Below are 26,397 nucleotides of genomic sequence, written 5' to 3'. Positions count from 1 at the left end.
TTCAAGTGGAAGTCAAATGTTCACCCTCTTGGCGGGCTGATGAGGTTACTGCAGCAAACACTGGAATTCCTCTGGATACCTCCAAAGCTCACTCAACTTGGACCGCAACACAGCATCAAAGGCAGGAAGTAAACACCCAGGCTCGCTCCTTAATATACTCCTGGCTTCTGTAACTCCAGCCCTCCAGGTTATCCCATCACCTGTCTCCTCCCATTCTACCTACCAAACTTCTTAGAAATCGGTACTTCCCTGTGCTCAGCTATGGATCTTACTCTGATTCAGTCTACATTCTTTCCCTTCAATCTCATGGCTTAAAATACTATCTATAGGGGCGCCTGGGTGGCTCAGTCGTTGAGAGTCTGCCTTTGGCTCAGGTCATGATCTTGGAGTCCTAGGATCGAGTCCCGCATCGGGCTCCCTGCTCGACGGGAAGCCTGCTTCTCCCTCTCCCACTCCCCCTGCTTGTGTTCCCTCTCTCGCTGTGTCTCTCTCTGTCAAATAAATAAATCTTAAAAAAAAAATACTATCTATATTCCTACAATAAAAATACCCAAATACACACTATTATCACACTTTCTCTTTTGAGATAAAGAACCTGTTTGCTCATGTTCTTTGAATATATATATATATATTAATATATATACAAAGTACATATATATTAAAGATTTTATTTACTTATTTGAGAGAGAGAGCATGAGAAGGGGAGGGTCAGAGGGAGAAGCAGACTCCCCACTGAGCAGGAAGATGCGGGACTCGATCCCAGACTCCGGGATCATGACCTGAGCTGAAGGCAGTTGCTGAAGCAACTGAGCCACCCAGGTGCCCTTTTTTTTTTTTTTTAAAGATTTTACTTATTTATTTGTCAGAGAGAGAGAGAGAGAGAGAGCATGCACAAGCAGGAGGAGCGGCAGGCAGAGGGAGAAGCAGGTTCCCCACCGAGAAAGGAGCCCTTTGTAGGAACTCGATCCCAGGACCCTGGGATCATGACCTGAGCAGAAGACAGATGCCTATTAACCAACTGAGCCACCCAGGCGTCCCCTCCCTAAATATATTTTGAATTTATCTGTTTACTACTTTCTCCACAGCCACTGTTCAAAACAAGTCATCACTTTACAGCTTGAACAAAGGCTACAGCCTTCTAATTGGATTCTTGGTTCCCCTGTTCTCTACCTAATTCGTTATTTCATACAGCAGCCAAAGTGATCTTTTTAAAACACAAACCAGATTGGGTCACCCAACCCCTGCTTAAAAATTTTTAACAAGCTTTCCATTTACGTTAGAATAAACTTTAAGTCCTTGATATGGCCTACAAAGCAATGATCTGACTTCCTACTTGATGTGACTCCCACCTATCTCATCAGATTTATTTTATATCTTACTACCCTCCCTTCCCAGTTCCCACCAAGGGTCGGTCGGTATTTATTTATTTATTTATTTGAACTTGTAGTGCTCTTTTCAGCTTCAGGAAATTCATGTAGACAACTCCCTTTTCCTTCATAGTACTTTATCACAATTAACTATACACTTCTTTTGATGGTCATTAATATTTCCTCTCCCACTAGATGATGATCAGGGAATGTGTATTGTGTGCAGCAATGCACACCTAGAACATAACCTAGTGGACAATGACTTGAGTAAGTAAACTAATGAACTTCATGGCCTGGTTAGAAAGGGACAGTTATCTCACTTACTACAAAATAATACCTGAAGATCATGATAGTCTTCACCTGATACCACAAAATACCAATATTTCAAAATTGGAATAACTAATACTCATAATTACACTAAAATCAGATACCATCTGCAACAAATTTTAATTCAGCAGACACTTAACATTTGCATTATTTTAGATCCACCAGAATTGAAACACATTTCTTTACTCACCTGTCAAGCTATACAACCTGATTCTATAACTATAACTCAATTCACTTCCTCTCGAAGCTTTTGCTGATACAGCAAAACTTTATTTCCTCACCTTAGGGGCCAAACAGTACCACGATCAATGTATGTTACGTTACCAAGCAGACATTCAATTGTGCAGTAACTAATTTGAAACAGTATTTTCCAAACTAATGATTACTGATAAACCTATTCTTTTTAAAACACTAGACAGTGGTCAGGGGCACCTCTCTGGCTCAGCTGGTAGAGACCGTGACTCTTAATCTCAGGGTTGTGGCTTTAAGACCCATGTTGGGTGTGGCGCCTACTTAAAATAAAATAAAATAAAAATATTAGACAACTTTAAACCTCAATTCAAGAAAAGAAATGTTTATTACATATACAAATATGCTCACACTTAAGGGTAAGCATATGACTATTCATATTACTTGGAAGCAGCTGCCTCCCTTTAGATAATGTTTCTCTCAATAATAATACTACATGCTCCTTCTAGTAGTCCTGCACAGTTTTACACGCCACGTAGCTATTTTAGAATCAAAACCAAATCAAATATACTTCTTGTGCTTTTACTAATATTTGAGATACATGTAAACGAAATTTAACTAGTTTAAACTTATCTCAAAAATTGTTACTACCAAAGCATATGGACAAATAAATTGAGAAGTCTATTTTCATCTTGGAAGATGAATAAATGGGCGGAGAGAATAGTTAAAATTGAGAGCTTACAGTTCCTTTTAAAAAGAAGAAAACCTTTTGACTCAGCTTCTTACTTTAAAAGCATGCAAATATCTAAAACCCACAAAGGTCTCTTATTGGAAACTTCTGTAATGTATGCATTGATAATTACTTTTATATCTTCATAAAACAGACCTACTTAAGACATTCTTCTGCTTAAAAGTCATCAACAACTCCAAGCTCTATGAAAAATCTAAGTCCAAAGTTCTCATCCCAGGATTTAAAACTGCCCACAGTTCAATTCTCAGCCATTTCTATAAAACCTTCAGGGTTTATCTGAGCCTGAAAATAACCTACACACGTTCAGATCCAGATCTTTACTCAAACTAGTCCTTCTAATTAGAATGTCCTTCCTTCTCCCCATTTCTAAATACATACATTTCAAAGTTTACCACATACCCCACTTCCTTCAAGAAGCCCTCCAAGGTTCCTCCGTCACTAAAATTACTTACTTCCCAAAGCATTTCTTTGTATCTCATTTGGCACTTAACACTTGCCTTACATTAGGATTATTTGTTGCTATTCTATCTGCCCTCCCTAGTCATCTCCTTATTATAAGCCTCTAAGAGAGTAAGAACTATAGATATCTTTGAACTTACCCCTCTTTCCCCTCCAGTGCTTTACAGAGTGGCAGGCATACAACAGATACTCAAAACAAGTGATGAATTTTATAAAGATCACAACTGTAGCGTTACTGTCCCAAGAGTCAAACAGTCAGTGGGAATACCCACTAAAAGTTGGGTTTCAGAAGATGATGTCATCCCTCGTTTTCTACCCACAGATAGTCTCCCATTTCCTAAGACTTTTGGTTATATCTGGTACCAAGAAAAGAGTAGGCCTTCCTTTTACCGCATTCAATATATTATCAATCCAATAAAAGCATTAATATTGATACTAAATGAATTCTGTTGCTTTTAAAGGAATTTTTCTACAAGAGTTTATCTAAAAGGAAAACAACATATGTTCAAGATAAAAAAAAAACACATGTACAGAAATGATCAATTTCTATTTTTACTTAAACCCTGTACTTTCAAATGTTCACCAAATGTAAGTGCTAGACTGTAAAATCTCAGAATCATACTTGGCAAACTGAGGTGTAAAAACTGAATGTTTCAGTCTACAACATCCAGAAAGAAATTATCTGTTCAACAGAGCACTATGAGGCTGCTTAGATTTGTAGTACCTGAGGAAGCCAAAAGAAAATAATACAAGTCCAAACTGCAAAATAAAAGCAATTTTTTTACTTAAAAATGCACATAGCACATTAAACAAAAGTTTAAAAACACTATACAGCAAAGGTTCCTTGGAGTTTACACTAAAAAGGAATTATCTCAATAATTTCATCATCTGCACATGTGAAAGGTGGTAACAAAGTACCTGGATTTCCTGAAATATATTTAGTTCCTTAGAATACTATAAAAAATGTGGAAGGGGGGCACCTAGGCGGCTCAGTCGTTATTCGGCTCAGGTCACGATCCCAGGGTCCCGGGATCGAGCCCCGCCATCAGGCTTCCTGTTCGGCAGGAAGCCTGCTTCTCCCTCTCCTACTCCCCCTGCTTGTGTTCCCTTTCTCGCTGTGTCTCTCTCTGTCAAGTAAATAAATAAAATCTTTAAAAAATAAAAATAAAAAAATAAATGTGGGAGGGAAAATGCTAATGTACTGAATGATAAAAGCCTATGCTCAAAGCTTATGAATTTAAATCAGCCCCAGTCCTAACTACCCTATGTTCTGTTAGAATTTTTTTTTTTTTTAAGATTTTATTTATTTATTTGACAGAGAGAGACACAGCGAGAGAGGGAACACAAGCAGGGGGAGTGGGAGAGGGAGAAGCAGGCTTCCTGCTGAGCAGGGCGCCTGATGCGGGGCTCCATCCCAGGACCCCAGGAAAATGACCTGAGCCGAAGGCAGACGCTGAACGACTGAGCCACCCAGGCGCCCCTACCCTATATTCTGTTAATAAGGTTCTACTAAAATGTAAACAGGAATATTGCTTTAAGAAGGTTAAGGCCATTTAAGGCTATTGCTCTTTAATCATTGGAACAGAAACTCATAAATTATGAGTTATTTATCATGGCACAAAGAAAATTTACTTTGAAAGATCAAATTGTGAGTGAGATTAAAAAGTAGATATACAGATTTATTTATTTAAGAGAGAGAGAGAGAGAGAGAGCACACGTGCACATTGGGGAGGGGCAGAAGGGAAGGAGACAGAGTTCCAAGCAGACTCCATGCTGAGCACAGAGCCCAATGCAGGGCTCAGATCTCACGACACTGAGATCACGACCTGAACTAAAACAAAGAGTCAGATGCTTAACCGACTGTGACACCCAGGCACCCCTCAAAATATTTTCTAATTCAGACTTGTAACATATTTAAACAGAATTCGGAAGGAATTCTGAAGGCTTTACAACTCCGATTTTAAAACCTATCTCTTCAGTATAGACCTATACTATACATAAAGTACATGTTAACATTCTAGTTCATTCAACAATTACTTAACCAATGTGTTTACTGTGCCAGACACTGGGCTAATGCCAAGGATATAAACAAAAAAAAATTAAAGTAACCCTCATCTCCAAGATTTGGTTGCAGCTAGTCTGACTAGAGAAAAATGGCCAGAGGGAAGGAGGAAGGTAAGGTAGGAAGAAGGGAAGAGAGGGAGGGAGGTTGGTTCTAAGCAGAGAGAACTAGTGCAACCACCAGAAGAGAGAGCACAGCACACACAGGGAAAAGAGGTAGATCAAGTGTAGCTGGAAAATAGGGTTGGGGGAGTACAAAATAAAAGGTAAGACTGGAGAGATATATGGGATCAGACTAGACCTATAGGGTTTGTTTCTCAGATCTAAACTATTCAAAGAAAACAAAATCTCCTAGATCTTGAATGTGGACTTTATTCTGTTAACAATAGTAAATATAAAATTAGGTATGAACTCTTTATGTTTATAGCTCTTATGCAACTGTAAAACTAAAATTTTAAAAATTAAATACAAAACAAATTTAAAATAACATTAATGTAACAGATTATGTTATTTTGTAGAAACTAGACCAATGATGTATTCCATCCTGGAAATAGGCAGTCTCAGGTCTGGTTCTATATTATTAAACCACTTCTATAACATGACTTCAATAATACTAATGAAGAAAATGCTTATAAATATGTTATACTAAATGGATTTAAACTGCAAATGTTTATTTCCTAGTTTAGGGAAATACAACCACATACTACCATACCAGCTAGCAGTCCTTAAATGTCAATTTTAAAGAAGCCTCACTTGTTAACTCCAGCAATCTTGTCCATTTGTGGTTTAGTACCTTACTGAAATCTACATAAATGTGTGTTTAATATAATCACTGCTGAGGTTTGGAACAAAACACTGATACTGCAAACAAACTGTTTCATATCGATTAATTATATAGAGGGGATCCAGCAGATACATTTCACAGTGAGAACATGAGGCTAAGTACAATGCCAGGGTTCTTTTGGGTTTCGCCTGCCTATATTAACAACCTACCATGACATGATCCAGTTTTACTTACCATCTCTCCTTGTCTGAGCCACTGCAAAATCATTAGTACAATGCATTATAACTTGGCACAAACGCAATTATAAACAAAATCTAAACACAGCAACAAACTCCTAAGGGAGTAGCTGGCTACAAAGCAGTGCTTCAGAAGTTAACATAAAACTCATTAATGTTGGAAGAATCTCTGTTAGAAGAATACTACAGAAAATCAAACGCTACTAAGGAGTTTTAAGAAGATAAGTGATGAAATCAGACTTGTATTTTAGAGGGAAAAACTACTATGATACAGGGTGGAGTAGATTATTTTACTAGAAGTAAGGAAGCAAATGAGAAGGCTGTTGGAATAATCAATCCTGGTGAGAAATGAAAGCCTGGATTAAGGCAGTAATACTAGGAATGTAGATATTGTACAGAAAGGGTTTAATTCAAAGATGTTAAGGAAGTAGAATCTTGGAACCAGCCAGATGTGACAAGTAAAACAGAGGAATCAAGGACAAGTTGCAGGTTTCTGGAAAAAGCAATGATAGTGCTACCTTCCCCAAGGCAGGAAAAGTGGAAGACTTGGGGGTTAGAGGATTAATTTGTAGAGTTAATTTGTACATGATGAACACTTATAGAAACTACCTGATCAGCTTCTAGCCTTACCTCTCCCCCAGCTTTTCTGGAAAGTCTTGCCCCCATTTACGCTACCTTCAGGTTACAGTTGAAGGGTTCAATGAAGTCTGAATCCCTAACTAAAGCTAAGCCAATGCCCAGACCACACCTGCTTTATACGTACATATATACGTATTTTTAAAAAGATTTATTTATTTATTTGAGAGAGAGAGAGAGTGCATGGGGTGGGGGGAAGGGGCATAGGGAGAGGGAGAGAGAGAATCCCAAGCAGACATCCCACTGAGCGCGGAGCCTGATGTGGCCTGATCCCACAACCCTGAGATCACGACCTGAGCCAAAATCAAGAGTTAGATGTTTAACATACTGAGCCACCCAGGCGCCCCTATATATATATATTTAATTTATTTATATCTATTCATACACACACACACACATTCTACAATCAAAAAACCCTAACTACCACCACAGTAAATAGGGACTGTGTAACTAACTGTTCAATCCTAAAACAGTCCTCAAACCCAAGCACCCACCACAGATCTGCTAAGACAGGAGTTGACAAACGTTTTTAAAGCCACATTGTAAATATTTTAGGCTTTGTAGGCCCTACAGTCACCACACTCTGTCATGGTGGCAGCAAAAGGAGCTACAAACAATACAGAAACAAATGGGTATGTTATCTGTGTTCTACTAAAACTTTATTTATGGACACTGAAATTTGACTTTCCTATAATTTTCACAGGCCACAAAATACTATGATTTTTTCTCACCATTTAAAAATGTAAAAACCACTTTCAGTTCACAGGCCATACAAAAGGGAGCACTGGGCCTATTAACCATAGTTTACTGATCCTTGTGCTAAGGATACATAACACACATACATAACACAACACATAACTGCCTTCCCATAAAACTCCTTCCAGATATCCTCAGTGTTAACCTTAACTTAAGACAATAGACAAGGAAAATAATCCTAGCTGACAGAACTGAAAATCTTCATTTGGCTTACCAAAGAACTCACTCCATTTGCAAGGAAGTAGGTCAACTAATGAAGGCCCATGTAACTGGCTGGTTTTAACATTTACCTTACACTGTACCTGCCCAGCAAGATATGGTACTAGTTTTGGAACAACGATGCCTTCCTCTCCCCTCCCTAAGAGTTTTAGTTTTGTTGTTTTTTTCTTCCACAACTGTGTATCAGTTATGTCAGGGATGATTAAATTTAGTATTTAGCCCATAATTTTCAGACATTGACGAAGCATATCTAGACCCAATTAACGAAGGATATCACCTTTCGAATCTGGACTGAGAGAACAATGACCTCTGGACGTGTTAGCCAGATAGAATTTGGGTTGTCTCCATTGAAGAGTTGAGGGTATTTGCTGGTATATACAGATAGTTAGAGTATGCTCAAAAAATACTAAATATATAAATATAAGAAAAAGTAGGGCTGTGTGTGTATTAAATAGCCATGGAATGAATGAGGGGGACAACTATGTTTTAGAGTGCCTTTTATTCCACTTCTCTGGAATGCTGCAGTTAGAGCATGTTATTACAGTGTAGCCCTCTGTGGTCCAGAGGTGGACATATAACCTAATGAGTCCTTTTCCTGGAACTGGGATTGAGAGTCAAGACAGTCTCTGATAGTAACAGATGTAAAATTTACAACTCAAAAGACATTAATAAGTGTTAAAGCTGGTCTGTAACAAGGGAGAACTAACTGAACACACAAAGAGCATCTATTGAGCAATAAAGATATTCCTTTTTTTTTTTAAAGATTTTATTTATTTGACAGAGAGACACAGCGAGAGAGGGAACACAAGCAGGGGGAGTGGGAGAGGGAGAAGCAGGCTTCCCGCAGAGCAGAGAGCCCAATGTGGGGCTTGATCCCAGGACCCTGGGATCATGACCTGAGCCGAAGGCAGATGCTTAACAACTGAGCCACCCAGGCGCCCCTAAAGAGATATTCCTAACCACATCTGCAGCCCCTGGATCCACCTGTTCCTGAGTTCTAGCTGTCCTCCTATGGGTTGATTGCCTTTCTTAGAATTCACTGGATACCTGATATGTTCTCAACAAATTCTTTTTTGCTTAAGTTATGTATGTCACTCTCCTAACTAAAACAAAGTCCCTACGAGCAATCTAAAGGGAGGTATTCAGTTGAATGAAAGAGTTCTGGTTCTCACAAAACACTTAAAGATGGTAGCTGAAGCAATATAAATGGATGAGATCACCCACAAGAGTGAAATCAAGAATGCCAAGGCTAAAATCCAGAACTATCGATATCAAGGGATTAGCAGAATTAACAGTCTGCAAAAAAGCAACTGGTAGGCAGAAAGGCAGAAAAGGGAGTCATAAAAGTCAAGGAAGAAAACAGTATCAAGGAGAAAACGGTTAACAAAAGCAAGCAGAGGGTGCCTGGGTGGCTCAGTCAGTTAAGCTTCTGCCTTCAGCTCAGATCATAATTCTGGGATTCTGGGATCAGGCCCCATGTTGGGCTCCCAGCTCAGTGGGGAGTCTCCTTCTCTCTCTGCCCCTCCCCCTGATCATGCTCTCTCCTCTCTCTCTCAAATAAATAAATAAAATCTTTAAAACAAAACAAAAGCTAGCAGAGAAGAGGTAAAGGAGTAAGCAATGACTATGCAATTTGGAAATACAGAAGTCACAGATGGCCTTGGTAATAGCAACTTCACTGGTAAGATGAGAAGCCAGGCTGAAGGTTTAAGAGTGTAGAGGAAGTACACAACACTACCCATGAAGTAATCTTGCCATTTAAAAAAAAAATTCAAGGGGCACATGGGTGGCTCAGTCGTTAAGCATCTGCCTTCGGCTCAGGTCATGATCCCAGGGTCCTGGGATTGAGCCCCGCATCGGGTTCTCTGCTCTGCGGGAAGCCTGCTTCTCCCTCTCCCACTGCCCCTGCTTGTGTTCCCTCTCTCACTGTGTCTCTCTCTGTCAAATAAATAAGTAGAATCTTAAAAAAAGAAAAGAAAAAAATCAAGCCTCAGGGTGCCTGGCTGGTTCAGTTAGTAGAGCATGTGACTCTTGATTTCAAGGTCCTGAAGTCAAGCTCAATGTTGGGCACAGAGTTTACTTAAAAATAAAAATTCAAGCCTCAATCAGATTAAGCTTCTAGATGTAACTACTAATATACAGGAAAAAAAGGGACTGAGGAACATATTACATGAAACCACAGGGATGTAATCAGCACAATCTGGACGGTGAGAATTCTCATAGGGCAAAGACATGGCTTCTTTAACAAATGTATAGAAACACGAATAAGAACAAAAAGATACAATCTCATTTGGATCCTAATTCAAACAAACCATTAAAACAAAAACTGTAATCAGGGAAATTTGCACACTGACTAGATACATGATGATACTAAGGAATTAGTATTAATTTCCTCAGTGAAAGGTTGGATTATTATTTTAATCCTTATTAAGAAATACATATTGAAACAGTATTAAACAGTCTTTATTTTACTAAGATGTCTTCCCTGATACACTGTGCTGGATGTCACCCAGCAGCAGGCTATGGTCCCATAGTTAACAAAACAAATAAGAGAGATAACAGAGTGATGCAGGGATTCAAAGGAGCTAGGTGCCAAAGGAGTAGGGAGGGGAGTCAAGCAAAACTTTAGGAAGGCAACAGTATTTGCACCGGGCCTTAAAAGACAGTGAAATTTTAACAGGTAGAGAACAAGAAAGGAAAAGTGATATTCCAGATGGAAGAAATGGAAGCAACTGCAAAGAGGTGGGAAGGCCTATCAATGCAGAGCACTGGCTTATACTCACCTCTCCATAAAACTGGTGTTACCATAATGATGAGAAGAAAAGCAAAGTCAAAGTGAAAAATCATAACCCACTAGGCATCTCTAACTTAACAAAATCATGACAGCCATTCAGCCCTTAAGCTCCGGGCAACCAGTCCCAGGATAGGTCATGACAGTAACTGGTAGCAAAACCAAACTGGCTTTCTAGGGCAATCTATCCATGTCATTCCCTGATTTCCCCTACCACACACACATAACTTCAGAAACACAATGCACAAGGTTCTTTTACCCATCCTAGGAAATAATCGAAAAAAATCAGTTTAAAATGGTACCCAATAATAAGCTTTGTCTACCCACCTAAAAGCCACCACCATGGTTTATTTGGCACTCCAACCGAGGTAAAGTTACATGAAATGCCTTCCCTCAGAACATGCCTCAGGTTACAAATTTTTAAATAAAGTATAGCTGATGAAGCAGGTAGATATTATTTTTTAGTTGTATCTACCAATTCTTTTTTTTTTTTTTAATTCTACTGTAGTTAACACACAATGCTGTATTAGTTTCAGGTATACAATATGGTGATCCAACAGTTCCATACATTACTCAGGTGCTCATCAAGACAAGTGCACTCCTCTTGCACAGTGCACTATATGTTAACTATACTGGAATTAAAATAAAAATGTTTTAAAAAGACAAGCGCATTCCTAATCCCCTTCACCTATTTCACCCATTCCTGCCACCCACCTCCCCTCTGGTAACCATCTGCTTATTCTCTAGAGTTAAGAGTCTGTTTTTTGGTTTGTTTTTTTTTTCTTTCCTTTGTTCATTTGTTTTGCTTCTTAATTTCCACTTAAGTGAAATCAGATGGTATTTGTCTTTCTCTGACTGACTTATTTCGCTTAGCATTATCCCCTCTAGCTCCATCCATGTTGTTGCAAATAGCAAATGGCAACATTTTATTCCTTTTTATGACCGAGTAATATTCCATTGTGTATGTGTGCGTCTACATATATATGAATGGATATATATACATATGCATATATATATACACACACATACATATATATGTATATCAATGGATACGTGGGCTGCTTCCATAGTTTGGCTACTGCAAATAATCTGCAATAAACATAGGGGTATATATATCCCTCTGAATTAGTGTTTTCAAATTCTTTGGGTAAATACCCAGTAGTGCGATCCCTGGATTGTAGGATAGTTCTATCTTTAATTTTTTGAGGAAATACTGTCTTCCACAGTGGCCACACCAGTTTGCATTCCCACCAACAGCACACAAGGGTCCCTCCTTCTCTACATCCTCACCAACACTTGTTTCTTGAGTTTTGAATTTTAGCCGTTTGAAGAAGGTAGAGTTTAATATTTTTTCCTTCAAAAACAGAATTAATAAGTAGTCCCAATGTTAAAATGCTTCGGGAATATTTTGGAAATGAATTCAGTGGTTCTAATATTTTCTGTATGCCAATACCATTAAAATTCTTAGGATATGATGCTAGTGAAAATGAACATCAAGACAAACAGGAATGCAGATGACCAGCCAAAACTCAGTAACTGTCATGTTTATTACATCCTCTTCCATGTACTAGAGTTATCACTTCAAACAACCTAGATGAGTATAAAAACTTACTTCAAGTAGGGGTGCTTTTCTTAAAGCAAAGGAAAAAGCAGCAGAGTGAGGTTAGCTTTAAGCAGTCTTTAATCACTGACTACACCTTATTTCACAATAACTAAGACTGGCACACACCGTCCCAGAAATCAAACATAATCATTCCAACTTATCAGAGGAAATGAAAAAGGAAATGAGTAAAATATAATGAGGATTGGGAGTTCAAAAGCTGGGAACCCTGTACCTTATATAGGAAAGTTAAAAAAAATTTTTTTGAGTATAGTTGACACAAGGAAAGTTTTAATAGTAAGCTACCCGGAGAATAGAGATAAAATAAAAAAATAAAACCTAAGTCATCAACTTTTATAGTACACACTGCACTTCTGGATCATTGTCCAGGTATGTCTTCAATACTTATAAGAACACCTCTCAGACTTTATGAAAAATACTATGAAGAGAAGGCCTCATACATTTTGGACTCCATTCTAAACCAGTAGATGGCCACAAAAGAAGAAATACCGGTTTTCTTTGTTCCTCTCAGGTACACATAAAGCCATGGCATTTACCTTAACTCTTCAAAACAGGTAAAATAAATAACTTTTAGAAGGCTTCATCTTCTGTCATCTTCTGCAGCTGATAGTCACTTTTTCCCCTTCAAATACTGATCACTTGCTCATAGTTTTCTTTAGATTACCCTTTTGTGAAATTTAGGTTGGATATCATATTCAAATTCAACCTAATAGTTGTGTAAAATACTGGGGAGGATATGGAGAGATACATAGTTAGTGTTCTAAACACACTACAAGAGACCTATAAGAAAATTACAATACAAAAGGAGAATGTATCAACTGTTACAAACAGCATACAATAACTCAAGAACACAGAGAATATATGTCATCTGACAAGTAGAAAGTGAATCTGAATGAAAATATTATATCTTTAGGAATTCTTAATTACAGAGCTTCACCAAAGCACTGTACAATCATCTTTACACCCCAAAACTGTAGAGCACTTTCCAATTAACACAGCTAAGATTTTTTTTTTTTTTTTACCAGACAGTAAAGGTTGGGTCATTCACAGACATGCTATCTTGTCCCCACTTGACGCAATATTTTATTTAAAGTAGAATTTGCCTGCTGTTCCTGCAGAGCTAACAAAACCGAAGTCATCAGCACGCAAGCCACCACAAACTGAATGAAACTGGTGATATTAAAAAAATACATATACTGCGTCCAGGTAGTGACTCTAAAAGATAATTAAAAATAACTTCTTGAGGGTTTTTTTTAAATGTTTGGAGAATGAAAGATGCAGTGATGAATAAGGAAAATAAACCTGAGAAATTTAAAGAAGCCAGCTTTGTTAAAAACCAAGTGGCCACTTGCCAACACTTCTTTATGCACATATGACCGAAGATGATTCCAAGCAGATTCGCAGGCCACAAAGGCTCCTTATCAAATGCCAAATTAAGCAAATTCTCATAAATATTTCAACTTTGATAAGTCCAAGTACAGTTAAATTTAAAATAGCACTTTACAAAGCTTTGCAGAATCAATATGGAAACAAAGCTTTGAGCTTTTAACACCTGAGTCCTAAAAATCAACACATATTTTAAAACGTCACATTTACAAACATCTTATTCACAGACACCTACAGCTTAGATTCCGTCAAGACAAATACCGGTCACTGGAAAAGGGATTGGCCTTAGGTTAAAATTTCCATAAGGCCATCAGGAAAGAGATCGTACAATTCTGAATTGCAACTGACTACGAGAACCCTAAATCGAACTCTTCGTCTTACTTGAACTCCACACACGAGCCTTTCAGATCTGTACTTTCAACTTCCTATAAATGGTATCTATTGTGAGAGAAAAAGCAATAAGGATACTCCTCAAAGTCCTATACCCCATGATCCATCCTCAAAGAGTGGAAGGAACAGCAAAGTGGAAGGAACAAAGCACTGACGTCAATTACGAGATTAACCCCGGGCACAGGCAAGCTGGAGGAAAGGCCTAAACATCAATATCCAAATACGAGCTATCGGGATAACAGAACGATTGCGAAGTTATGGGGGGTATTCAAGTATTACACCCCCCACCTTCTCATTTTTAGTTAATCCCCTTCGCTAGACGAAGGTGGAAAATTTTTTCCTTTTTTTTTTTTTTTTTTTTTTGCAGAGAAGGTGGGGGTGGGGGGGGGAGACGTGCGCAGGATCGCGAGAGGGAAAGCGAGAACTAGTTGAGTAATGATAGCCAGAATCTAGGCCCATTTTCTCTTTAACTAGAAATAACTTCCAATTGAAGAGGGTATTAAAAAGTAACAAATCAGTCGACGGAATTTTCTGAGGGCAGGAACGGATTAAGAAACGAAAGCGGAAAGGAGAAACGGCGAAAAGATGGATTTCTGGGAATATTTGTTAGGATGGGTTAGCCTCATTTATTTATTTATTTTTTCCGAGGGCGGGGGGTGAAACGGGGAGAAGAGGGGCGAAGCCGGATCGAACAGCCCTGGCCTGGAAGGTCTCCCCGAGCCCCCAGGCGGACCCTGTGCTCCGTCTCCCCCACCCCCACCCGGCGGCCAGGCCCGGCCCGGCCCTCAGTCAGTTCCGTCGGCCCGTCTCACCTCCAATCCCTGCTCCGCTAGGCCCGAACCATCTCCCAGCTGCGGCAGCGGCGGCGCCGGGCCTGCACCTTCACCGGACGCGCATACGAGCCCGCCCGCGGGGAGGCGGGCGGCGACAGGCTGCCAAGGGCGAGGGGCTCCGGGCGGCGGCGGGGGTTCGGGAGGGCTGGAAAGGCGCAGGCGGGGGCGGCGGCGACGCGCCTCACACGGAACAGGCGGAGGTCCCGCCCCGCTCCATGACGGTCGGGCCCAGCCCGGGACGGCCGACTGAGGCGGCAGGGGCGGGCCGACGAGGACCTGGCACCGGGATCCCCGCCCCGTCCGCTGGAGGCGGCGGCGGCGACGGCGACTCGGCTCCCTCAGCCAGGACTGTGACTGACGCAGCGGCCGTGCCACCCATGTGACCAGGGCCGGGCGGGGGCGAGGCGTCACGTGGCGACGCCGCGCCCCGCCCCGCCAGAAAAGCTGGGGGGCTGCGGGGCCGCGGGGCCTGCGGTGACGGGAGGCGACACGGGGGCGGTGACGTGCGCGGCTGTCGGGTCGGACGACCCCGGACAGGCGGAGCACCGGCCCCGGTGGCCTAGGCCCGAGCTCCTGCGTCCCGCGGCCGCGCAGGGCAGGGCGGTCGGGCAGGACCGGGCCTGCAGATCACACCCTCCTGTGCACGTAGCCGCTACCGAGGTTCGGAAGGGCGGGGACGGGCCGAGCCGGATGGACCGGTTCTGGGGCTCAGGTGACGGGGGTCAGGCCGTCCGCCGCTGGCGGGGGTCTGGCCGAAGCCGAAGCCCCCTAGACCGGCTTCCCGGTGCTGACGTCGGTGCCCCGAGGCCAGCGGCCCTCAACAGGTCGGCAGAGAAAGGAAGTCTCCGGGGACTCACTGCAGGAGGATGCTTGGAACCTCCCTTGAGCTTCTCCCGTGAAGCCTCGCCAGCCCTTTTTGTTCGTCATCGAAACATTTTCTGCCACTAAGACTGTTCTTCAGGATATCATTTTCAACACTTTCCTTCATCTCTTAACATCCTGCCCGTCAGGGCAAGCTGTAATTTAATTGAGAGTAAAATAATAGTTACAGACCAGACAGGATTTTCAAAGGGTCTCATAGAACCCAGTTTGGTAATTGTTCAGAGAAACTGCCTCTGGCTCATCATTTGAAAAACACTTTATAATCTCCTGCCTCTCACCTGTTTTCTTTCTGTGAGGAAGCTTCAGGAAGCTGTGTTGTCTTATTTTGTTTTGCTACTTTATGCTAATTTTGAAAAAAGCATTTTGAAGATTGCTTTTGATAAGGTTCAAGGGTCTTGAGGAGCTTTGTGATAAACTATTATGAGGAATGTGCGTATGAAAATGTTTTTATCAGGTGCCTGGGTGGCTCAGTCTGTCAAGCATCGGCTTTCTGCTCAGGTCATGATCCCAGGGTCCTGGGATCAAGTCCCTCATCTGGCTCCCTGGTCAGCAGGGAGTCTGCTTCTCCTTCTACCCCTCCCCCACGCTTGTGCACCTGCGCTCTCTCTCTCTCTCTCATCCTTGCTCTCTCTCAAATAAATAAAATCTTTTTTTAAAAAAAGAAAATGTTGGGGCGCCTGGGTGGCTCAGTCGTTAAGCGTCTGCCTTCGGCTCAGGTCATGATCCCGGGGTCCTGGGATCGAGCCCCACATCGGGCTCCCTGCTCTGCGGGAAGCCTGCTTCTCCCTCTCCCTCTGCCCCTGCTTGTGTTCTCTCTCGCGCTGTGTCTCTCTGTCAAATAAATAAATAAAATCTTTAAAAAAAAAAAAAATAATAAAAATAAAAAAAGAAAATGCTTTCATCAGCCCTAACAAATGGTAATTCACCAACATCAATAGAAATATAATTTTTTTCTTTTTAAAATTCTGAATTGACCACCTATTATTTTTTAAGCTTCACTGTTTATATCTGTATAGATTTTATCTTTATATGTCTATAAAATGAGGAAGTATACTAATGCAAAATTCAAAAAGCACTATGACGAAATAGAGTGAAAAAGAATTCCTGCTCCCATCCCTGCCCTTCAGCTACCATAGTTCTGGAGGCAATCATTTAGCATATATTTATGCATGTTCTAATGTATCCTTCCCAAGAGATGTTATCAATAAACATGAAAATACAGTTATACAGGGGCGCCTGGGTGGCTCAGTCGGTTGGCAGTCTGCCCTCGGCTCAGGTCATGATCCCAGGGTCCTGGGATTGAGCCCCGCGTTGGGCTCCCTGCCTCTTCCTCCCTCCCCTAGCTTATGTTCTTTCTCAAATAAATAAATAAAATATTAAAAAAAAAAAACAGTTGTACTTCTTTTTACAGGAAAGATAATATACTATATATGCTGTTAAGTTCTTTCCTTTTTTCACTTAAAATATCCTGGATATCTTTCCATATTGATGTGGGGCCACAAGCAAATGGTCAAGAATTCTTGAGACGTTTTTGGTGCAAAAAGGTGCTTATTATTATAGCATGAGAACAGGAGCTGTGGGCAAGGAGCTGCACTTTTGCTGTATGAAGCCAGGGGTGATCTGCTTAGAGCTCAAGGGCGTGCAAGGAGTATTACATCATAAACGTCTTCCTCAAATTTCTGCTAGTAAGACTAGTTTTGGAAGATTTCTCTGGTGCTTATCATTTGGCTGGATATTAACTATCAGTGAGATTTACAGGCAGTCATGAGACCCTTTAAAAATGGAGCAGTCAGCCCCTGTTTGATCCTTATCTAAACTATGCGGGCTATAGGTCACCTCTCTGGGCTAAAGGTGAACATTTTTCTGCTTCTACACATCATCACATATCACTACATAAAGAACTGCTTCATTCTTCCTAGTGGCAGTATAATTTTCCATTGTATGCAAATATCATATTTAGTCAATCCCCATGGCTGGACATTTAGATTGTTGCCAAGCCAATATTATCACAAACTAAGCAGCAACTGATAACTAATTACACCATGCAAAGGGCAACGATACCAATAAATCCTTCGACTGGAACCTTTAGATCAAAAGGTATTTTTAATTTTGATAGATATTGCCAAATTGTCCTCCATAGAAGTTGTGCCAATTTTATTTGCTTTCTTTCAAATTTGGCCTAGGAAGATTTACAAGGCTATATTGGGAGGGAGTGGGGATGAAAAGGGGTAAAAGGAAGATTATTTATCATTTTATACAATAATTAAAGAAGTTTTAAGATGCAAATTGATATTAAATAAACTTTACAAGAAAGTTCCTTTACTTATATTGGAATAAATGTTACTCGGAACAAATGCTAACCAAATGATGATATGCTTTTTGTTCTGTAAAGGATCATGATAACCTTTTTTTTTTTTTAAGATTTTTCTTTATTTTTTTTTTAAAGATTTTATTTATTTATTTGAGAGAGAGAATGAGAGAGAGAGAGAGCACATGAGAGGGGTGAGGGTCAGAGGGAGAAGCAGACTCCCTGATGAGCAGGGAGCCTGATGTGGGACTCGATCCCGGGACTCCAGGATCATGATCTGAGCCGAAGGCAGTCGCTCAACCAACTGAGCCACCCAGGCGCCCAGATTTTTCTTTATTTTTGACAGAGAGAGACAGCGAGAGAGGGAACACAAGCAGGGGGAGTGGGAGAGGGAGAAGCAGGCTTCCCTGCTGAGCAAGGAGCCCGATGTGGGGTTCGATCCCAGGACCCTGGGATTATGACCTGAGCCAAAGGCAGACGCTAAACGACTGAGCCACCCAGGCACCTGATAACCTTTCAGTATAAAGTGAGGACCTTACCTAAAAAACAAAAAAGGGGGATTGAGGGTAGAAAATGAAGACTTCCGCGCCTGGGTGGCTCAGTCTGTTAAGCATCTGCCTTTGTCTCAGGTCATGATCCCAGGGTCCTGGGATGGAGTCCCACATTGGACTGCCTGCTCAGTGGGGAGTCTGCTTCTCCCTCTGCCACTCCTCCCACTCGTTCTCTCAGTCTCTCTCTCAAATAAATAAGTAAAATCTTTTTTAAAAAATGGAGACTTTTCTATGGCATTATTCTGCAAATAAGAATTTTCTTCCCTATCAGCAATGAGAGAAAAAAATCCTAGAATTATTTCTCAATAGGTAACATTTTAAAACTCTTATCATTTTATTTAATCAGATGCATCCATTTAACAGTGAATTTTCTGTCTCTATTTTTATATTCTAGAATGTAAGTCAACTGCACAGAATGGAGAAATAGTAAAAAATAACAACCATATAGCTGTAAGAGAAAAAAACCTCAAAGAAATATATGATTGTTTTATTTACATGAAAGATTTTAACAAAGTATTCAATATGTATTGTTCAGTAGCAATTCTGAGTAGAGTTCTGGTTTTTAAGTTTTTTATTTTTAAAATTTTTTTCAGAGGGGGAGGGGCAGAGGGAGAGGGAAGGGGGAGGGGCAGGGGGCAGAGGGAAGGGGGAGGGGCAGAGGGAAGGGGAAGGGGCAGAGGGAGAGGAAGAGAGAAAATCTTAAGCAGGCTCAATTCCCAGCACGGAGCCCGTCTTAGGGCTCCATCTCACGACCCTGAGATCACAACCTTAGCTAAAATCAAGAGTCAGACACTTAATCAACTGAGCCGCCCAGACACCCTGAGTTCTGGTTTTTTTAAAGTCACTTTTTGAGGTACAATTCTCATACAATAAAATGCATCCTTCTTAATGAGTTCTGACAGATGTGTACAGTTGTGTAACTATCACCATAATCAGGACATACATTTCCATTACACCAAAACATTCCCTCATTCTCCTTTGTAGTGAACCCCTCACCTCAACCCCGGTTCCTGGCAACCACTGATATACTTTCTTTCCCTATATTTTTACCATTTCCGGACTATAACATAAATGGAATCATACAATTTGTAGCCTTTTAAATCTCGCTTATTTCACTTAGCACAATGACTTTGAGATTCATCCACTGTTGTTGCATGTATCGGTAATTTATTCCCTTTTATTGCTGAACAGTAATCTATTATATAGATATAACATAGCTTGTTTATCCATTCATTAGTTGAAAGACATTTGAGTTTCCAGTTTTTAATGATTATGAATAAAGCTGATATTGCAAAGTTTCATTCAGGCTTTAAATTTATGATTTTTTAAAATTAATTTTAAAAAAAGATTTAATTTTTGAGTAATCTCTGTACCCAACGTGGGGCTTGAACTCACAACCCCAAGATCAAGCCAGCCAGCTGCCCCTAAAATTATTTTCTGAGAGTCACATCTAGGTTTAGGAAATACCAAGTCACAACTTCATCTACATAAATATCATTATATATTATTTTAGAAACTCATAACTCATTCATTATATATCAAACATTTATTAAACACCTATATATAGCAGGTACTATTCTAGGCACATGGATAAAACAATTGTCAAATTCCCCTCCCAAAAAATACCACCCAAACAATATGGTGATAGGCAAAACTGAGTTTACTATTTACGGGTAACAGAGATCAGTATTTTGACAGTCTCAGTAACATTTCCAAGGGGGAAGATTTTGGGGTCTGGTTTAAGGGGGCTCTTCAATCAGGAGGCTTGATTAGGATTTGGTGACAATCATGACATAATAGGTTAGGATTAGTGGACACAGCAAAGTAAGTGTTTTTAAGAATCTTGGAGAGTGTATTCGTTATTATCGCTGCTCTAACAAACTACCACAAACTTAGGGGCTTAAAATTGCACGAATTGGGGCACCTGGGTGGCTCAGCCGTTAAGCGTCTGCCTTTGGCTCAGGTCATGATCCCAGGGTCCTGGGATTGAGTCCCACATAGGCATCGGGCTCCCTGCTCAGCTGGGAGCCTGCTTCTCCCTCTCCCACTTCCCCTGCTTGTGTGCCTTCTCTCGCTGTGTCTCTCTCTGTCAAATAAATAAATAAAATCTTTAAAAATAAATAAATAAATAAATAAATGAAAATAAAATTGCACGAATTTATCATCTTACAATTTTATAAGTCAGAACTCTGACACAGATCTTGCTGGGTTAAGACCAGGTTGTTGGCAAGGCTGTTTCTTCCCGGACACTCTAGGAGACAGTCCCTTTCTTTGCCTTTTCCAGCTTCTAGAGGCTATCCACCTCCTTCGGCTTGTACCCTCTTTCATCTTCAAAGTCAGCAATTGCTGGGTGAGTACATTCTTAAATCACATCACTCTTTCTCTTCTGCCTCCCTCTTCTGCTTTTGAGAACCCTGGTGATTACTGTGGGCCAACTCAGATAACCCAGAAAGATCTCTCTATTTCAAGGTCAACTGAATTAGCAGCTTAATTCTATCTGCCACCCTATTTCCCTTTGTCATGTAACATAGCATGTTCGAAGTTTCCAGGGATTAGTGCATGGACATCTTTGGGGGGCCGCTATTTTGCTTATCACAGTGTACGCAGTCATTTAAAGTCATCTACTGCAAAAATAGAAAAGATTCAGCACTGTGAGAAAAAAAAAGTTAAAAAATAAAGTCATCTACTGAAAAGCGGAGCAGTCTGATGTTCATTTAAATGGGATTTTAAGGGGTGCCTGTGTGGCTTGGTCGTTAAGCGTCTGCCTTCGGCTCAGGTCATGATCCCAGGGTCCTGGGATCGAGCCCCGCATCGGGCTCCCTGCTCAGCGGGAAGCCTGCTTCTCCCTCTCCCACTCCCCCTGCTTATGTTCCCTCTCTCGCTATGTCTGTCAAATAAATAAATAAAATATTTTAAAAATAAATAAATAAATAAATAAATGGGATTTTAAGAAGTTCCTGAAATGAACAAGAAAGCTCCTTGCAATTTTTCTCTTCCTGGTTAAAATGTTCCTGGAATTGTAGCTATGTTGAAGATGACAATAAAATAATTACATTATGTTAACGCTGACAGTACTCTTGTGGATGTAGATGGTTTCAGTTCTCAGTGTCCCACTTCATAGTTATTCTTCAACCTGAGCTGGAGACCATTAACATCTGGGGCCATGATCAATCCAAATCTTCACTGTTATTTCAAGTGTCAAAACGACAAATCAAATTTCTGGGGGCAGTTGTTTCAAATTGCGTAAGTGCCAGGATTTCCCACTTTTAATACTACTAGGGAACTGGGGAGAAAACTGGAGAACACATCCCTCAGAGTTCCCCCTCTGGGGGATGAGAGAGCTGGAGTATTTATACGACTCCTGTAGGTCACTGGTGAAGGCCGCTCCTGGGGATGTTCATTCACCAGCAGCTCCAGCCTGTTGCATGTGAGCAGAGCCGACTCCAGCAGCACGAGAGTCTTCAAGCAAACAAAATCAGGAACATCTGAACAGTTTTGAAATGATAGAGGCAAGGGAAGACGGATGGGGCACCAACAATGTCTGCTTCGATGATAGTTACTGTATATGCTCTATGGTAGGCATGATGCTAAATACTTTTTTTGAGAGAAAGAGAGTGCATGTGCGTGCGTGCGCTCGTGCACGTGCGGGGGAAGGGCAGAGGGAGAGAATCTTCAAGGAGACTCCCCACTGAGTGCAGAGCCTGATGGGGGACTCCATCTCCCAACCCATGAGATCACGACTTGAGCCGAAACCAAGAGTCAATCGCTCAACTGACTGAGCTATCCAGGCTCCCCAGTGCTGAATACTTTTATGTATTATTTCATCTTCTCGACCTTTTCCTCTCTGTCTTGTCCACTACCACAATGCCACTGAAACCACTCACCAAGAACGCCAACAATGACCACGCTGCCAAATTCAAAAGTTGAATCTTTGTCTTTACCTTAGTGGCATTTAATAACGCTGACCATTCTCTCTGGTTTGAAACACTTCTGCTATTTTTTAGAGATGCCCCACCCTCGAGTTTCCCTCTTAACCCCCTGGATGTTGTTTTTCAGGCTCATTTGCAGGAGATCCTTTACCTTTTCTCGACTTCTGAATACAGATTTGGTCTTGAGCTCTTTCACTTTCTCTCCAGAGTTGGCAAACCTTTTCTATAAAGGCAAGATAGTAAATGGTTTAGGCTTTGCAGGCCAAGTGGCAAAATCGGGGATTTTATGTAGGTATAAAACAATAGATTTAATATTTTCCATAAATTCTTTTGATAAAATTCAAAATATAGTGATTTAGTAAGCTTTGTAATTCAAGTCTACTAACGAGGATAACAATTTTTCTTTTTTGGCAGGGAGTGAAGATAACATTCAAAATTAGTGTTTCGTATCACCAGAAGTGCATTCAGGGGCGCCTGGCTGGCTTAGCGGGGAGAGCATGTGAATCTTGATCTTGGGGTCTTGAGTTCAAGCCCCACATTGGGTGTGTAGAGCTTACAATTTAAAAAAAAGGTGCTTTCAAATACTCATCTGTTAATGCTGATCTGCAATGAAATTCTATTTCACTTTGGAAAACATCTTTTCACACAGATAGGTACTACCAAATACTGATATAGATCTGTTGGCATGTGATATTAATTAAGAATATTCATGTCTTGGGGCGCCTGGGTGGCTCAGTCTGTTAAGCGTCTACCTTTGGCTCAGGTCCTGATTCCAGAGTGCACACTCACTCTCTCTTTCTAATAAATAAAATCTTAAAAAAAAAAAGGAATATTCATTTCTAGGGAAAAAATGTATAGAACTTCACTAAGTTCTTCTCTTGATGTATGCCTTAGAGCAAATCATTATCTTGAAGGGCAATCACCTCTAACTGAAGATTGAAAGGGAGGTCCTTAATTGTACAGATAAGTGGATTTTGAAATATGAAAATTTCCTTTACATCTGAAGTGAAGTCCAGAAAACTCTGTAGGCACTGAACTCAGAAAAGATATATGCAGCAAACACGGGTGGTAATGCACATTTTACCTCTCTTTGTAACTTTTTTTTAAGCTTTTTTTTTTTAAAGATTTTATTTATTTGAGAGAGAGAGAAAGTGAGAGCGAGTGAGCACGAGCGGGGTGAGGGGCAGAGGGAGAAGCAGACTCCATGCTGAGCAGGGAGCCCGACGTGGGACTCAATCCCAGGACACTGGGATCATGACCTGAGCTGAAGGCAGCCGCTTAACGGACTGAGCCACCCAGGCGCCCCTCTCTTTGTAACTTTTGACAGCACAGGAAGTATGTGAAGCAATTTGACATCACTTGTCTTCAAAAAAAGTTACTGTTGCTTAAATAATTTGCTGCGGTAAAAGTCTTCACATATGAACAGTTTGCCTTCTAATTCTAGGTTGTACTCATTAAGAAGCATTTTTGAGTCTTCAGTAAAAGCTAATTTCCAAACCATTTCGTGTTCAACAGTGGAGGAGGACAGTTCTCATTCATAAAAACTTGCATCTCACATTATTCGCAATCGCCAAAAGGTGGAAGCAACCCAAGCGTCCATTGATGAATGAATGGATAAGCAAAATGTGGTGTATTCATACAAGAGGTTATTATTCAACCTCAAAAGGAAGGAAACTCTGACATATGCTGTAACCTGGATGAAACTTGAGGACGTTATGCTAAGTGAAATAAGCCAGTCACAGACCAAATACTGTAATACTCCACTTCTATGAGTACCAAGACTAGTCAAATTCATAAAGACAGAAAGTAGAATGGTGATTGCCAGGGGTTTGGGGAGGGGGAGAATGGGGACTTTTTTTTTAAATGGGTATAGAGTTTCAGTTTCGCAAGATGAGACGAGTTTTGCAGATGGATACTGGCAATGGTGGTGATGGTTGCACAACAATGGGCACATAACACCATTGAAACGGACGCATGAAAATGGTTAGGATGTTAAATTTTACGTTTTATTATTTTACCATCATTTAAAAAAAAATTTCCATCTGTGTCCTGAGCTCCAACAATCACAATACTTTGATCACTACTAAACCATGAAACTACTGTGTGGCAGAGTCAGGATATCCAGGTTTATTTCTGAAAGAAATTCCTGGAACTCATGATGGTTAAGTCCAGAGGAACAAATGAAGTTCATTGTTGACACTGTTCATTCAATAACACATGATAAATTCAAATGTTGGCCACAAGGCTTCAGACACCTTACATTTTCAAAAACTGTGTAAATCTGTTCATCCTGCTCCTCACATATTAGTACCATCAATTGTAACACATCTTATCCAATCAACTTCAGGTTATACTGAATTAGTGTTTTCTCACCTTCTTTGAAAATATTCTCTCATGTAGAAAATATTCTCACAGGGCGCCTGGGTGGCTCAGTCGGTTAAGTGTCTGCCTTCGGCTCAGGTCCTGATCCCAGGGTCCTGGGATCGAGCCCCGCATCGGGGCCCTTGCTCAGCAGGGAGCCTGCTTCTCCCTCTCCTTCTGCTGCTCCCCCTGCTTATGCTCTCTCTCTCTCTCTCTCTGACAAATAAATAAATAAAATCTTGAAAAAAAAAAAAGAAAATATTCTCAGACTACTCTTAGAGGCTAATTCTTCAGTCACTTCAAACTCAACACTGATTCCTTGAAGAAACAACTGACAGTATGGCGTAACATCCCTGGGCTTATCAAGAGTCAAGACAACATGGATTAATAGAATTGAGAAATTATAAATAATTCCTAATATTTATCGTCAGTTGGTTTTCAACAAGGGTTCCAAAGTAATTCAATAGGCAAACAATGGTCTTTTCAACAAAGAGTCCTGGGACAACTGTATATCCACATACAAAAGAATGAATTTGGACCCCTACCTCATACCATATACAAAAATTAGCTCAAAATGAATCAAAGATCTAATTGCAAGAGCTAAAACTGTAAAACTCTTAAAAGAAAACATGGACATAAGTTTTTAAGACTTGGATTAGGCAGTGGTTTATTAGATAGTGTGATATTGTGACTTATAATTTAAATGTATATTTATATATGAATGGCCAGCTGTATTTCTTATATATTTGGTGCTTGTGTGTGCAGTTTCTGGCTCACAGCTTCCAAAACCCTTGGGATTCGCTAAGTGCTGAGAGTGATAAGGTGCCTTTTGTTTATTAATGAGGTGACTTTTGGGATTCACCTAAGGATGGAGGCTGATTACCAGGAGGACCAAGTATGTGATTGGAAGGTAAAACTGTCAGTACCACCCCCAACCCCTTACTCCCCAACCTCCCAGAAGGGAGAAAGGATGAATCAGCCAATGGCCAATGACTTAATCAATCATCACTATGCAATGAAACCTCCATAAAAACCCAAAAGTACTGGTTCTGAGAGCTTCTGGGGGAGAATGGCATACCTGGAGAGGGCGTGGCAGCTCTGCTTGCTTACCCCATACCTCGACCTGTGTATCTCTTCATCTGCATGTTGATTCATATCCTTTATCATATCCTTTAATAAACTGGTAAACATAACTATTTCCCTGAGTTCCATGAGCTGCTCTAGCTTATTAAAAGAACTGAAGGAGGAGGTTATTTAGAACCTCCACAATCTGTAGCTGGTCGGTCAGAAGCACAAGTAATAGCCTGGGGCTTGTGTCTGGCATCCGGAATGGGGGATAGAAGGCATCTTGTAGGACTGAGCCCTTAATGTGTGGAATCTGATGCTATCTCGGGGTAGATAATGTCAGAGTTGAGTTGAATTCTTGGACATCCACCAGGTGTCCAAGAATTGTTTGGTGTTGGGTGTGGGGGAACCCCTTCCTTGTTGGAATTAGGTCTAGGAAACTTAAAAGAATATGACACCAAAAAGACAAGCAATGAAAGGAAAAAGATAAATGAC

General features: G+C 40.7%; 1 protein-coding gene across 3 annotated transcripts in view; it reads right to left on the bottom strand.

Moving 5' to 3' along the window:
- The window catches only part of AFF4 (ALF transcription elongation factor 4), an 88,516-nt gene extending 73,336 nt beyond the window's left edge, over positions 1-15,180 (bottom strand). For all 3 annotated transcript variants that reach the window (XM_078067520.1, XM_078067519.1, XM_078067521.1), the window contains exon 1: positions 14,786-15,180. The gene's annotated coding sequence lies outside the window, so the exon portion shown is untranslated. The remainder of the gene's footprint in view (positions 1-14,785) is intronic.
- Positions 15,181-26,397: the final 11,217 nt, after the last annotated feature.

This window comes from Halichoerus grypus, chromosome 2 (assembly GCF_964656455.1).
Source record: "Halichoerus grypus chromosome 2, mHalGry1.hap1.1, whole genome shotgun sequence".
Classification (NCBI taxonomy): Eukaryota; Metazoa; Chordata; class Mammalia; order Carnivora; family Phocidae; genus Halichoerus; species Halichoerus grypus.
The sequence above is the reverse complement of the archived record's forward strand: the minus strand, read 5'-3'. Positions and strand labels throughout refer to the sequence as shown.